We start from the raw sequence: 13611 nt of genomic DNA on the forward strand, positions 1-13611 counted from the left end.
AAAGCGGCGGGGAGGAGGGGGCGGGCGTGGGGGTGGGGTGGGGAGCCGAGCCCGGGAGGGGAGGGGCGAGGGGAGCGGGCTCCGCAAGGTGAGGGTCTGGCCACCGGTGCAGGGGGCGCCGGCCCGGGACTGAGCAGGCGAGCGCGGGCGTGAGCGCGCGGGACGCTCGGAGGCAGCCCCGGCTGCAAAGTCTTTAAAAAGTTGCTCTCGCCGTGGAACCGAGTGTCAGATCTGAACAGCCAATCTGCAGCAGACGTGACGTCAGGCAGTAAATCCTAATTGGGGAAAGCGTGAGATGAGCCCGAGAACGCGCCGCCACCCTCCACATCCACACAGATTGTTACTGTGGGGCGGCAAGACAGAGATCCCCGGTCCCTGGTCCCCTGTGCCGGGGAAGGACAAAGGATTCGGCAGAATCAATGACTGGTCCTTTCTTCCAGAAACCACGAGATTCGTTTGATATCATCTGGGAGGCATTTTCTTACCCGTGTTTACTGGCATACATGCTGGTGGTTGGATGAAAATACCAGATGGGGGCCCAGAAAGGACTCCTCGGGATGCGCCGAGCGAGCGGTCCATCGGAAAGCGTTTAGATCGTTCTGAGATTGTAAACCCCGTGTGATGCGTCTCGGTCTCCAGCCTCTGGTACCCTACTCCTACTGTGGCGAGTTTGAGAGTGCAGGGCGGGCAGCAGGGGGCGCCCGCGTGGACGGGGAAAAACCGCGGCAGGCTCCAACCCCAGAAGCATGAAAAGGCCTTTAGGATGGGAATACAGAGTTTAGGATCCATGACAACCCCAAGCCATTTAGAATTAAAAATTTTTAAAAATAATAATAATAAATAAAAAACTCAGTTCCTCGGACTCCTATATGAAAGATTCACTCACTGGAGATGACCCAAAATCACATTGAGAGAAATGCAGGATGTTCCCAGGACAGTCCCTGGACCTCATAGTGCTCTTTGGGGGAAACCATGAAATGTTATAGTCCAGCATTTGAATTTAAAACAATGTCTTCAGAAAGCATGATTTTATTATGTGAAAGCAATAGAAAACTCATGATCTTAAGAGTCTGTTTTTTAGGGGCGCCTGGGTGGCTCAGTCGGTTAAGCGTCCCACTTAGGCTCTGGTCATGATCTCGCAGTTGTTGAGTTCGAGCCCCAGGTCGAGCTCTGGGCTGACAGCTCAGAGCCTGGAGCCTGCTCAGATTGTGTGTCTCCCTCCCCCTATGCCCCTCCCCCACTCCCTTTTTGCTCTCTCAAAATAAAAGACATTAAAAAATTTTTTTAAGAGTCTGTGTTTTAAAAAGCCGTTTAACAAAAATAAATAAATAAATAAAATTTAAAAACATACTTGTTTTCCAAGGCTTTGGTTGTTCTCTTTCAAATGTATTTGTAACTAATCTTTGTTCTGTTGTCTGCCTGAATTGGCTAGTAGACAATTGGTAGCAGGTGATGATGGTTTAAGAGTTAATGGAAAGTAAATTTAAAGTTGAAGAGAATTCATTAATCTCTTTTTTCTGTACATTGGAGAAAGACCTCCAATATTGGGTTTTGGCAGAAGAGGGCCTCAGGCCATCTGCCTGAGCACCAGCTTCATGTGAGAACACACTTGAGAGCCACTGTCGAAGATTAAATAGCACGGGGCTGGAAGGAGAGACCACAGTTCCGTCAGAATACTGTCAGCTTGGAGCTGATTCGCCAAAAGAGCACAGGCACTTCCCCCCTCATCCCTGAACCTCCACTTCCTCCTCCATAACAGAAAAGTTGGATTAAGAGTACCTTCCAGCTTTAACAGGCTGTGACTCTAAGAACATCCGGGGTCCCTGTGGACAGGATCAGTGAGGTCATTCAAGGTCAGTCTCTGAGCCACGCCAAAGAGAACCAGCTGAGATGATTGAGGAAGGAGGGTGGGTCAAGAAACTGCCTCTCAGCACTGGGTTCTGTAAAAAGGACACAATAGGAGCTAGTAAATATCCACCCAGTGCCTACTCAGGCCAGCACAGAGGCTGACCCTCTGCACATACACAGTGTCCCAAGGCACAGCCTCTTTGTCGTGGAGGACTTTCCTATCTGGTTAAGAAGACAAGATATAAGTAGGTAAAAGCTTTAAGAAAAATATAAGTAACAACTGAATTAATCAACACTTTGAGATAATAATAAAACCCTGACAGGGCAGGATCTGATTTATACGAGGCCAGTGTCATAGTGCAATCCATAATCCTTTGTCATCTCTGGAAAATTCACAGTATGTAGGGGAAATCTTGCCAATCGTCAATTCAGATCAGCCTGGAGAGAGTTTCCCCCTCTCGTAGGGATTACATACCGGCAGTGGAAACGGATGGAGGGGGAAAGAGATGTATAGAAGCACTGACTCCATTCTGAAGAGTCAGGTCAGAAGAGGAGAGATGTCAGGCAGCAAAAGCTCAGGAAAAAGTGACGGGTAATGTCCCCAAAGGAGGAAATTAGGCGCCTGTGTTGGGTGCACTGCTTTTGCGGGTCACTCACAGGACCCAGATGGATGAGCCTGCTTTGGTCAGTAAGAGGCAGCTGCCTGCAGAGGGCAGAGACTAGACAGGGAGCCTGAGCTCTGGGCTCCCTCATTGTCCTACCTCTCTTCCCGTGGAAGCCTGAGCAAGTCATTTCACTCCTCTGAGCCTGTTTCCTGGAGGCCTTGGGGTTGACCTGAAGTCCTCGCGTCTGGGGAGAGCAATGACTTTAACCACTCTCTATGGCTCTGCAGAAAAATGTTCCCTCCCACCAGGAAGGTACAGTGCAGGGATTCTTGATTCAGGCTCAGGTCATGGTGTCGCAGTTCATGAATTAGAGTCCGAGGTCCGGATCCAAGCTGACAGTGCAGAGACTGGCATTTTCTCTCCCGCTCTCTCTGCCCCTCTCCCATGCTTCAAGGTAAATAAATAAACTTAAAAAAAAAAAAAGACACAATGCAGCCTTCCTTTCTTTTGACCCAAAGCAATAAAAAGTGGGTATTTCAACCACTCTTCAGCCTGATTACAGACCACTTTATGACAGATTTGGATATATCATAATGAGATCAACTCTGAAATGTAACCAAAGAAAGAATCTCTAGTGTGATTTGTCCGTCTCATCCCTAAAGGACCCACACACGTGTGGGTATACATGTCTGTATCCACAACCATTAATGGGGTAATATACATGTAAGTAAGCGGCCTCACTGTCATCAGAGAATACTAGCAAAGTCTCGGTTTTGCACATCAGTCTGTTACTATCTACATAACTAGCAAGATGATCCTTGAAAACTGTGCACCCTCTGTACTATCATATGAGAAGATTACTCATCTAAACACTGAAGTCACTATTACTCTGAAAGTGAAAGCCCAGTTCCTGTCAGGCATGCGGACCAGCCTTTGCCAATTCTAGACCCAGTTTAATGCCATGGTTTTTGGACCCACACCCCCTACGTTTCAAGGTCCATTTATATTGGCAGGACAAAACTTCCTGGTTCAAAAAAAAAAAAAAAGTCTTTAAAGATCTCATAAAACTTCTTGGGCTTTGGATGGTTTTTACAAAACAATACTCAGATGAGCTAAGTGTAAATGAATCAGAAAAGAGGATTATGTTTCCCATAAAAGCTCATGGGTTTGAGGATTAGGGGAAGAAAGGAAGGCTGGCAAATGCCAAACTCTTTAAAGCACTTTGAAACCATTAGTCAAACTCCAAATGCAGCCAGGTTCCCTCATCCTCACACTTTATGAGTTTCATAATTGAAAATCTTTTCCTTCATTTAAGATCACCTGCAAATCAAATTTGGTGGCTGCCTGTGATCAGAGATGCTTCCGCCCATGTTTCCTTCCAGCCAAAGACTTCATGGAGCCCGTTTAGTCCTCTCATGTCATGGGCAAATTCTTAGAGAAAAAGAAACAGAGCAACAGCAAGTCAGTGGGTAGCAGGTAAAAGGAAGAGGAAGAAAGAGAAAGAGCAGGAGAAAGAGACTGGGGACCCAAGAAGTGAGGGAGCTGAGAAAACAGGAGAGAAAGAGCCAGAAGACAGAAAGCATCAATACAGCAGAGGAGGGACAGCAAAGTTGGGCAGAGGAAAGGAAGGATGCAGAAGGAAGGGGAATGAGCCATGGTGGAGGAATCAATGAATGGGGAAGTGAATACACAGAGTAATGGGAGGACGGGAAAAGAGAAAGCTGACAAATGAAGTGAAGGTGGCGAAGAATTCTACCCGGAAGCTGTGAGCTAATTTTCATCTACCAGGGTTTGTTTTTTGTTTTTTTTTTAATGTTTATTTTTGAGAGAGAGAGAGAGAGAAAGACTGCGCACAAGCAAGGGAGAAGTAGTGAGAGAGGGAGACACAGGATCTGAAGCAGGCTCCAGGCTCCGAGCTGTCAGCACAGAGCCAGACCTGGGGCTCAACTCACAAACCATGAGATCATGACCTGAGCCGAAGCTGGACGCTTAACCAACCCAGGTGCCCTTTATCCGCCACTTCAGACCTGAACATCAGCTTGTCCAGGTTTGGGCTAGAATCAAACCTGAGACTGTAGAAGGTGCTAGCAGGGTGTGACCGGTCCCCTGCCCTACCCCTCACATGAGGCGGGGAGGGTGAAGCCCCATTTCCTCCCACTCAGCAGGTGGCCATGCCGCTGCCGCTCAGACCCCTGCAATTGGGCACCTCATAAGCAGTCTCCCTAGTTCTTTCAACCATTTCATCAGAAAGCGGCGGTGAGGGAGATGAGAAATGTGTGACCTCCTCCACACTTCACTCGGCTTCCAGGGAAAGTCTCATGTAGCTTTCAAATGAAGAATTACAGCACGGCTTCATCTGATGAAGACGTCAGCGTGTCTGCCAGCGGGGGAGGGGAGGGGCGGGGAGCAACGTGGGGATGGATTTGGAGAGCAAGATGCGAGGATGCGATGTCCCGGGCGCTGAGCAACAAGTGCAGCCACGGTTTATCCCAATGCTTCCCTTGACTCCCTTGAAAGCTTCAGGCTTGAAACGTAAGCATCTTGAGTTGTCCTTCAATAAATGCTGACTGAACAACCCTAGGGCCCTCAGCTCGCCTATGTGGACCCTTATAGCAAAATCAGAGCAGACTTCCCTTTCGAGTGGGGATGTTAAAATGATGCCTGGTTGGATTACATACAGCCTGGAAATGCCCCCGGACCAGCGAGTGCCTTTGTGCCTGGCCCCGGTGATACAGGCCCTGTCCACATGGAGCATGCAGTCTGATGGGGTCACCAGGCCCGAGACAAATCATGACATGTGTGGTGAGTATCGAACAAGGACTGTCAGAGAGAGAAATGAAACCCAGTCGAGGAGAAAAGGTCAGGGGTATGGGCTGCCTTCCTACAAATTTAGAAGTGCCAACCAACAGAAGTAAACTCACTGAAGGTACAGAATTGTGTGCATTAAAGTTCCCTAATTATTTTGGTCCCCTTCTCACTTGCCTTTGTTTAATTAAGGATGAGTACCTATCAGGGCTCCTGGGGGGGCTCAGTGGATTAAGTGTCCGATTTCAGCTCAGGTCATGATCTCACGTTTGTGGGTTCGAGCCCTGCATCGGGCTCTGTGCTGACAGAGCCTGGAGCCTGGAGCCTGCTTCAGATTCTGTGTCCCCCTCTCTCTCTCTTTGCCCCTCCCCTGCTCATGTTCTGTCTCTATCTCTCAAAAATAAATAAACATTAAAAATTTTTTTTTAAAAAGATGAGTTTCTATCATACAATAGCGGCTTCTGAAGACAACGAAATGCCTCTCTGCAGCTCACTAAAACCTGCTTATTAATTAGCTTTCACTGAAGTTTTTCATACCCTTTTATTCAGAACTTTGGAATATAAAACATGCCACTACATGATATTGACACGTGTCATTCACACTATCCAAACCTCACTGGCAGGGGAGCACAAAGGAATCACATTCTTGGTCTCAAGGAGTTTGCATCTTGGAAAACACTGGATGTACGCTGACATGAGGGGCACCTGCTACACAGCAGTTTATGAAACTCATGCCTTTTGATCACATAGGTCCCCTGTTGCTGGCATTGCACTTTGGTGTCTCAGTTATAAACACTCCTTTGACCTTCCATTCAGTCAATGGAAACTTTCCCAGTTTTCCTGCTTAAATTTACATTCCAAGATGCCCGAACACCTGCAAGGTTGGTGGAGTGCCAGGTGGGCAAACAGAGTAATGTTCTCCCCACTCAGATACAACTACTTATAACTCGTGATCCAATTTGAAAGGGAGCCTTCCTGCTTTACATCAGCTTCAACACTTCCCAGGTTGTTGAGTTGTTGGAATTTAAATTCTGGGACGTTAGTAATGGTTATTTCTCTTGTCTACTTAGAATTTTCACCCAGTGGCACTAGAACATGCTGCTAAGTTCAACGCGTGATCCTAACTTTTTTTTCTATAATATTCTCTCTGCTTGCCATCAAATTGATGGTCTTATAGTGAATAAAGCAACCTAGGGAAAAGAAGAAAATGAGAGAAGTTACTATACTACCTCTTCATTCCAATTCCCACCCAGCCTTTGTTTTCTAAGACCCAAGGTCCTTCATAGATGGCCGCCTTCTCACTTTTTCTTTTTCTCTTTTTTAAAGATTTATTTTAAAGTTTGTTTATTTATTTTTGATAGAGACTGAGTGAGCAAGCAGGGGGAAAGACAGAGAGAGAGAGACAGAAAGCGAGAGAGAACCCCAAGCAAGCTCCACACTGTCAGCACGGAACCTGATACAGGGCTCGAATTCACAAACCCTGAGATTATAACCTGAGCAGAAACTAAGAATCAGATGCTTAACCAACTGAACCACCCAGGCACCTCCCTTCCCACTTTTTCAGCCTCCTCTTAGGCTACTCCCCCAAATGAACCCTCTGTTCCAACTACATTTATCTACCTAGTTTTCTTCTTTCTCTTTGAAGAGAAAAGAAAAAAGAAAAAGACCCTGGTCGGCTGTTAGTCTGCAGAAACAGGACACTCACTCCTACTCCTTCGCTAGCCCCTGCTCCTGAAACACTCTCATCTCCTCAACCAAGTCCTTCTCCTCTTTCAAAATAGAACTCAAGGTCCTTTATTTTCATCAAGTTCCTGGAACCACCTGAATCCTCAGTTTTTTCCTCACTCCTAACCCTTGGAGAATCTAGTGTCCATTCCCAGGCATTAGACACATAATACATGCTTTTTAATAGACACAGAACCTTTCCTGCTGGAGAAGCTGTTTTGATTCTTGGTCCCAGTAAGATGAACCAGAACTAAGGCAAGTCATGGTTCATATTGTTGAGGTTTGGTTCTGATGTAGGGACCTGCCTTTAGCTGTTTGCAGGCAGGGTTCTCCTGAGCAATGGGAGTTGGCTCAAATTTTCCCCCAACCTAAATTAAGTTGCTCAAACTGAATCAAGCAGTGGTCCTCTATGGAAAAGGAAAGTTTCCTACCTCTGAATTAATGGTTTGGAAAATTCTGTTGAAAGAATTTTGTCGTATTTGTGTCTGTAAACTGTTAGGTTGCCAGAGTTATATCATTAAAACAGTGAGTGATTTTATAACATCTTTTTTTGTTGCCCTCTTGACTTACCCTATTATTGGACACCAGGACATACCCTGAGAACTGCAACTAGTAAAAATCCACAGAACACGGATGCACTGAGCAATACCCAGAAGGAACTCCCACCACCAAAGAAACACCAGCTCTGCAAGGAAAGGCCTGGCTTTCTAAACGGTGAGGGGAGACCAGTAAAACCAGCCCAGTGTCTGTGACTCCTCCAGGTTTCCAGGTTTTAAAGCCCAGGCTACTGCTGAGAGGGATCAGGTTACATCTGCCAGCTGCCCCAGAACTTTCCTCTTAACCCTTTCCAACCCACCACCTGGATCTTAAACTTCATTTCACTTACTAGAAAGAGCATCTTCAGTCTTTACATCACCCCCCCACACACACACAACCTCACCCCAGTTTTCGTCCTGCATGCAAGTTACTGGCCAACATCCACACTGGCCTTCATGCCTCCCTTTCATCCCCGGAGGTCTATGTTGAGGGCAGAGACCTGTATGTCATATCTCCAATGCCCGACACAGTGTTCGAGTCATAGTAAAGGCTCATAGAAGTGTTTGTTGAGTGAATGGCCATCTCTTGGGACACCTAATTGCAGTGGGTGGTCCATAATAACAAAACTATCTCTTTTTTTCATTGTGAGCACAGACCTTGTCCAAGATCCTTAAGTTGTCAAGGACCTGGAGACTGATTCATTCAGTCTGTCATTGACTCTTTTATTCATTCATTCACTAGACATTTTTGATAATGAATGTTTTTTTAGATAACAAAGATGGGGAAAGGTTTTCAGAAATTTCTGCTTAGGGATCTAATATTCCTCACTAGATTCAGGAATCTCTTAAAGTTGGGGAAATTCTTTAGAAGGCATGGGATAAAGAGATGAATAGGTGAGATCTCTTCCTACAGTCCTGTGGCTAAATGCTAGAAAATCATTAGCAGAAAATCTATCTGAGCACATAGAATGGCATGTGTAGAATGTAAATACATAATCCTGGATATTTGCATGCCAGGAGGGAACAGAATGTATGGTTAAAAGGACAAACTTTGGTGCCAAACAACCTGAGCTCAGCTTTTAGGTCTGCCTCTAAGTACGGGAATGAATTTGGGGGCTAAGCCCCTTGTTCTGGGTGAATCTGGGAAGCAGCTGGTTGGGCATTAAGGAACTAAACTCTTGCATCCCCCTTGAACAATTACTTTTATGAGGAAATGTTTTTGAGTTACCCAGTGCTGTCCTGGGAACCACTTCTCAGCTGGAGGCAGCTGGAAATAGATAATTTCAGCCTTAGATTCTAAGGCCATCAAGGCAGCCGCTTTATTTTATCACTTTATGGTTCAGCACACAGGGTAATTCTTAGTGATCGTGAAGTGTGTCCTGGCAGTCCGCTCAGCCTCTACACATTTACTGCCCTCTTTCCAGGAGAAGGCAGGCATTCTGGAACACTGGAGCTTTCTCCAGGGGTTTTAGAGTCACAGACACCAAAACCTGATGTGTCCCCTGTGCTCTTCCCCTGGTGGAGAGAGGTCACAGGGTTACTATTTCAGGGGCACTGGCCTGAAGAGGACAGAATCAGTTCAGGAGAAGATCAAAACCAGAGATGGAAAAGGAGACCTCAATTTACAAAGAGGGGTGGTAGAAGAAAGTAAAGGGAAGAGAACCATTCATATCATTCACTGAGCACTTACAAAGGCCCATAAATGGCATAAGAAGGTTCTGCACCTGGTCTATAGCCAATTACTTCTGTAACTAAAAAATGACATTCTGTGATAAATAAATCATGTACATGTCTAAGCTTCTGTTTTCTTATCTATAAAATGGAAATGATACCTATATGAGGTTCAGCCAGCTTTTTCTCAAAAGGGCCAAATAGTAAATATTTTCAACATTGGAGGCCATGCAGTCTCCAATGCAATGACTCAACTTTGCCATTATGGCATGAAAGTAGCATAGACATTACATAAAGGAATGGGCATGGGCCGATTTGATCTGTGGACCAAAGCTTGCTATCTCCTGATCTAATCCAATGCATAGGGGGTTATGAAGATTAAATGAGCTGATCCAAATAACATTTTTAGTACCTAATATGGTAGGTCAATGGTCAGTAAATATTAGCTATTATCAATGCTCAGATTTTAGACTCTCCCAGCTTTATATGCTGACTTTGCTCACTTTAGTGAGTGGTGTAGTCCTCAGAGCTCCCCAGGAGATATTTCCAGCCCTCCCTTCTTGGGCACATGGTGGGTGTCATAGGTTAGATTCTCTGAGAGCCCTGAGATGGAGTTTAACGTACAGGGTATTTATTCAGGAGTGTGTCCTTGGGAGCAACACTTATGAAGAGGAGGAGAAGGAAGCAAGATTGGGCAGAGGGAGAAGTCAGGTTGCCCAACAGGCTGAGCCAAATCTAGAGGGATGTCTGTAGCTAAAATGGCCATCAGAGTTGTCGTACATTGGGTTAAAGTAGCTGGGCCTTGTAACCTTACGTGGAACAGTGACAGCATGTGGGCTGCCCTAGCAAGGGGTAGCCCAGGGTAAGGCAGCTCCGCAGCTCAGCTACTCCCGAAGGGTCTAACAGTTGATACCTGTCTGTGCCAGCATGCCCAACAACTAGCGGGACATGGGTGGGAGGGGAAGATGCAACCAATTCTGACCATGAAATGTGCATAGAAATGACAGTCACTTACAGACCAAGCATTTCATTGTTGCTGCAAGACCCCCCAGAGCCCCTTGCCTCCGTAGTGACCAGCAATTTCAAGATGGTGGCTGCTACATTAGTCTGGATCCCTGACGGGACAAAAATGAATAGAATCCCCTATCAACCTCTAATGAAAACAGAGTGTAAGCAAGACTCAAATCTGAGTTGAATGTTTCGAAGTGAAGATGCCCTTATAATCTTGAAAAATCAGGGAAATGGCCTGAAACTAACATCATCTTGCCAACATCATCATCTCAGCTGACACTTGCATTTACATGAATTCACTAATATAATGTGCACAATCTATGTACAACACAGTATTATTATTATATATATTTCTAGAGATGAGGAAACTAATGCTTATAGAGGTTCATTTGCTTCCAGCTCACTACCATTTTTATAAATAAAGAATTATTAGAACACAGCCATGCCCATTCCTTACATAGGATATAATTATGGCTGCTTTTTGGATGTTGTGGCAGGGTTGAGGAGTTGAGTATAGCCTGTAAATCCCTTTACAAAGAAAGTATGTCCCCCTACTTCTCCCCTCACTCCATACAAAGTCTAGTTCCAGACCCACATTGTCTGACTCCAGAGACACTGTGCATAATTCAGATACAAGTAAACACTAGGTAGTCTTGGAGCCTGCACAGGGTGTTATAAAACTTCCTAATTTCCATTATCCTAACTGTACATTTTTTAGTTTAAAATTTTCATGGCATTTATTTCTAGCAATATGACAGACTCTGTATCCTGAAAATCCTCCCTGAAAAAACACCTATAAAATGCTGGATAAAATGAATAGCAGACTTGGCAAGAAATTAACATATATCCGCAGAGGTGGAAAATGAAGTAGAAGCCAGAATCCACAATGATCTGGTAAAGGCCTAAAGACCCTGAGGGCCTTTGCCTTCTGGGGTGTGGGTGAGGGACAGAGATACAACAAGGCAGTAGAATCTCAGCATAAAGACTGTGGAATAATTCCCCCCAAAGCCCACATTTCCAGCGAGAGAGTAGACTACAAAGTATTTGCTTTGCAAAGGGCTACAGCAAAGAAAAGCTTTGTGTCTCAACTTTGATTTTAGTTGGAAGGAAAAAAGTCCTTCCCCTCCCCCAACCACAGGCTCCCCTACCCCAAAGATAATAACCACAAACCAGACCTCAACCTGTGGTTCAAATTCACTCTACTTGCCTATTCAAAAACTATTTTAGGCCAAAGAAACTAATTTAAAATAGTCCTGGATTAGTAGTTCCCAGGCACTTGACAAAGTAAACACAAATAGAAGAAATATTCTCTCAAGTCTCAGAAAATTCTCACAGATGATGCCCCAATAAAAATGAGCCCCCAGTAAAAAATCACAAGACAACTCACAGAGTAAGACATCATGAGACAGAGTTAGCAGAAACATCAAGCAGCAGAATCAGATACGTGAGTAGAATCAGATACATTTTTAGTCAGATGTTAGAATTATGTGTAGGGGCGCCTGGTTGGCTCATTTGGTTAAGCGTCCGACTTCAGCTCATGTCATGGTCTCACAGTCCATGGGTTCGAGCCCATGCTGACAGCTCAGAGCCTGGAACCTACTTCAGGTTCTGTCTCCCTCTCTGTCCCTCCCCAGCTCATTCTCTGTCTCTCTCTTTAAAAAATAAAAAAAGACATGAAAAATTAAAAAAAAAAAAGAATTATCATGTGTAGTGGGGCCTGGCCAACATTTTCTCCAAAGGGCCAGGTAGTATATATTTTAAGTTTTGCAAGTGATACAAGCTGCATCAAAAATACTCAACTTAAAAAAACAAAAGCAAACACAAAATCAAAAATACAAAAAGAATGTTGCTTTTTAGAGTGAAGGCAGACAAACATAGGCAACATGTAAATCAATGGGCTTAGCTGTGTTCTAATAAACCTTTATTTACAAAAATAGTGAGTGTGCCAGATTTGGCCAGCAGGTTATAGTTTATAAAATAAATATGTTTTGAAAAATTTTTTAAATTTAATATATGAGCAAAAAATAAAACACTATCATAAATATCGAGGCACATTCTTAACTTCTAGTAGTAGGTGTAGTTGAACTTTTAAGATTCAATATGTGAGTTAACCAACAGATTAGAACTGAGAAAATATAATTGGTAAGTTTAAAGCTGGGTATGATAAAATTGTTTAGGATATAGCACAGCGAGACAAAGAGGAGGAAATTATTTAAAAGAGGTTAATAAATGTAGAAGTCTGAGTAGGAAAAAATGGGAGAGAGACCAATATCCAAGAATTTTCATGGACCCCTAAAGTTAGGACATATGAAATATTCCAAAAAAATTCAAGCCAGGAGAAACTGCAGGATATCAAAGACAAATTGATGAGTTTAAAAAGTGTCCAAACAACAAGACAACTTAACCTGTTTGAGCTCTGATTTCTTAAAAACAATAAGAGACATCAAAATGTCTTCAAGGTGCTGAAAAATAACTGTCAATCTATGATTGCATACCCAGCAAAATTTATGTTTAAAGGAGAAGGACAAAACAGAGATGGGTTTAGATAAACAAAAGCTAAGATTATTTGCTGTCAACAGGCCTTTAGTGCAGAAGGGAGATGCAAGATGTAAGAAGGATGGTAACCAAGTGACCAAAGAAAACGGGGATCAGGTGGATAAATACAAATAAACATCAACACTAATGGCAGCACCTGACTGGTGAAGTTAAAAATATTGAGGGAGAGGGTGGCACACAGGCTTCTAAAATAGAGGTAATACTCTGTTTCTTAAAATAGTAGATACAGTAGATACATTAGTGTGAGAGAGAGAGAGAGAGAGAGAGAGAGAGAGTGTGTGTGGGGGGGGGGGTGCATACACTCTATGCATGACACATTCTACAAAACATTTTTAATAGAAATAAAATACCAGACAATGATAGCCTATAAATTGGAAAGAGGTAAAGCACTAAGTTTATGAAGAGGGTAAATATAACAACCTGAACCATTAAAAAATAAAAAACAGACTCGTAAGTTGCCAACTAGTAGAGGAGGGGAAAAAATGGAATGAGAACTTGAAAGACAAATAGCATGAAAAGGTGGTAAAAAATAAATCCAAGTTTATCAATGATCACAAAAATTACTAATGAATTAAACTTTCCAGTTAAAATTTCATTTTTTAAAAATCCAGCTATATTCTTCTTACAAGAAACACAACAGAAGTACAACAAATGTTTGAAAGTCAAATAGTTGAAAAAGCCCTATGTAAGGCAAATGAATTTTTCCAGCAAACAAAAATGACTTTATGTTTAATTTGTGGAGTAACCTTTGAATCTTCACAGAAAGTGATGTTAAAATAAAACAAAGAAAATAAATTAAAGGTGAAAAAAGAAACGAGAAAAAACTAGATTCAAAGTTAATAGTCTCTGACAAA

At 43.6% G+C, this 13611-nt stretch overlaps 1 long non-coding RNA gene across 1 annotated transcript in view; it reads right to left on the minus strand.

Moving 5' to 3' along the window:
* Positions 1–1314: 1314 nt before the first annotated feature.
* LOC115289125 overlaps positions 1315–13611 on the minus strand; it is a 34969-nt gene continuing 22672 nt past the window's right edge. Inside the window, exons 2-3 of the long non-coding RNA XR_003907396.1 lie at positions 1780–1940; positions 1315–1644 (exon numbers count right to left, since the gene is read on the minus strand). This is a non-coding gene — a long non-coding RNA (uncharacterized LOC115289125). The remainder of the gene's footprint in view (positions 1645–1779; positions 1941–13611) is intronic.

This window comes from Suricata suricatta, chromosome 4, assembly GCF_006229205.1.
Source record: "Suricata suricatta isolate VVHF042 chromosome 4, meerkat_22Aug2017_6uvM2_HiC, whole genome shotgun sequence".
In the NCBI taxonomy this organism is placed as follows: Eukaryota; Metazoa; Chordata; class Mammalia; order Carnivora; family Herpestidae; genus Suricata; species Suricata suricatta.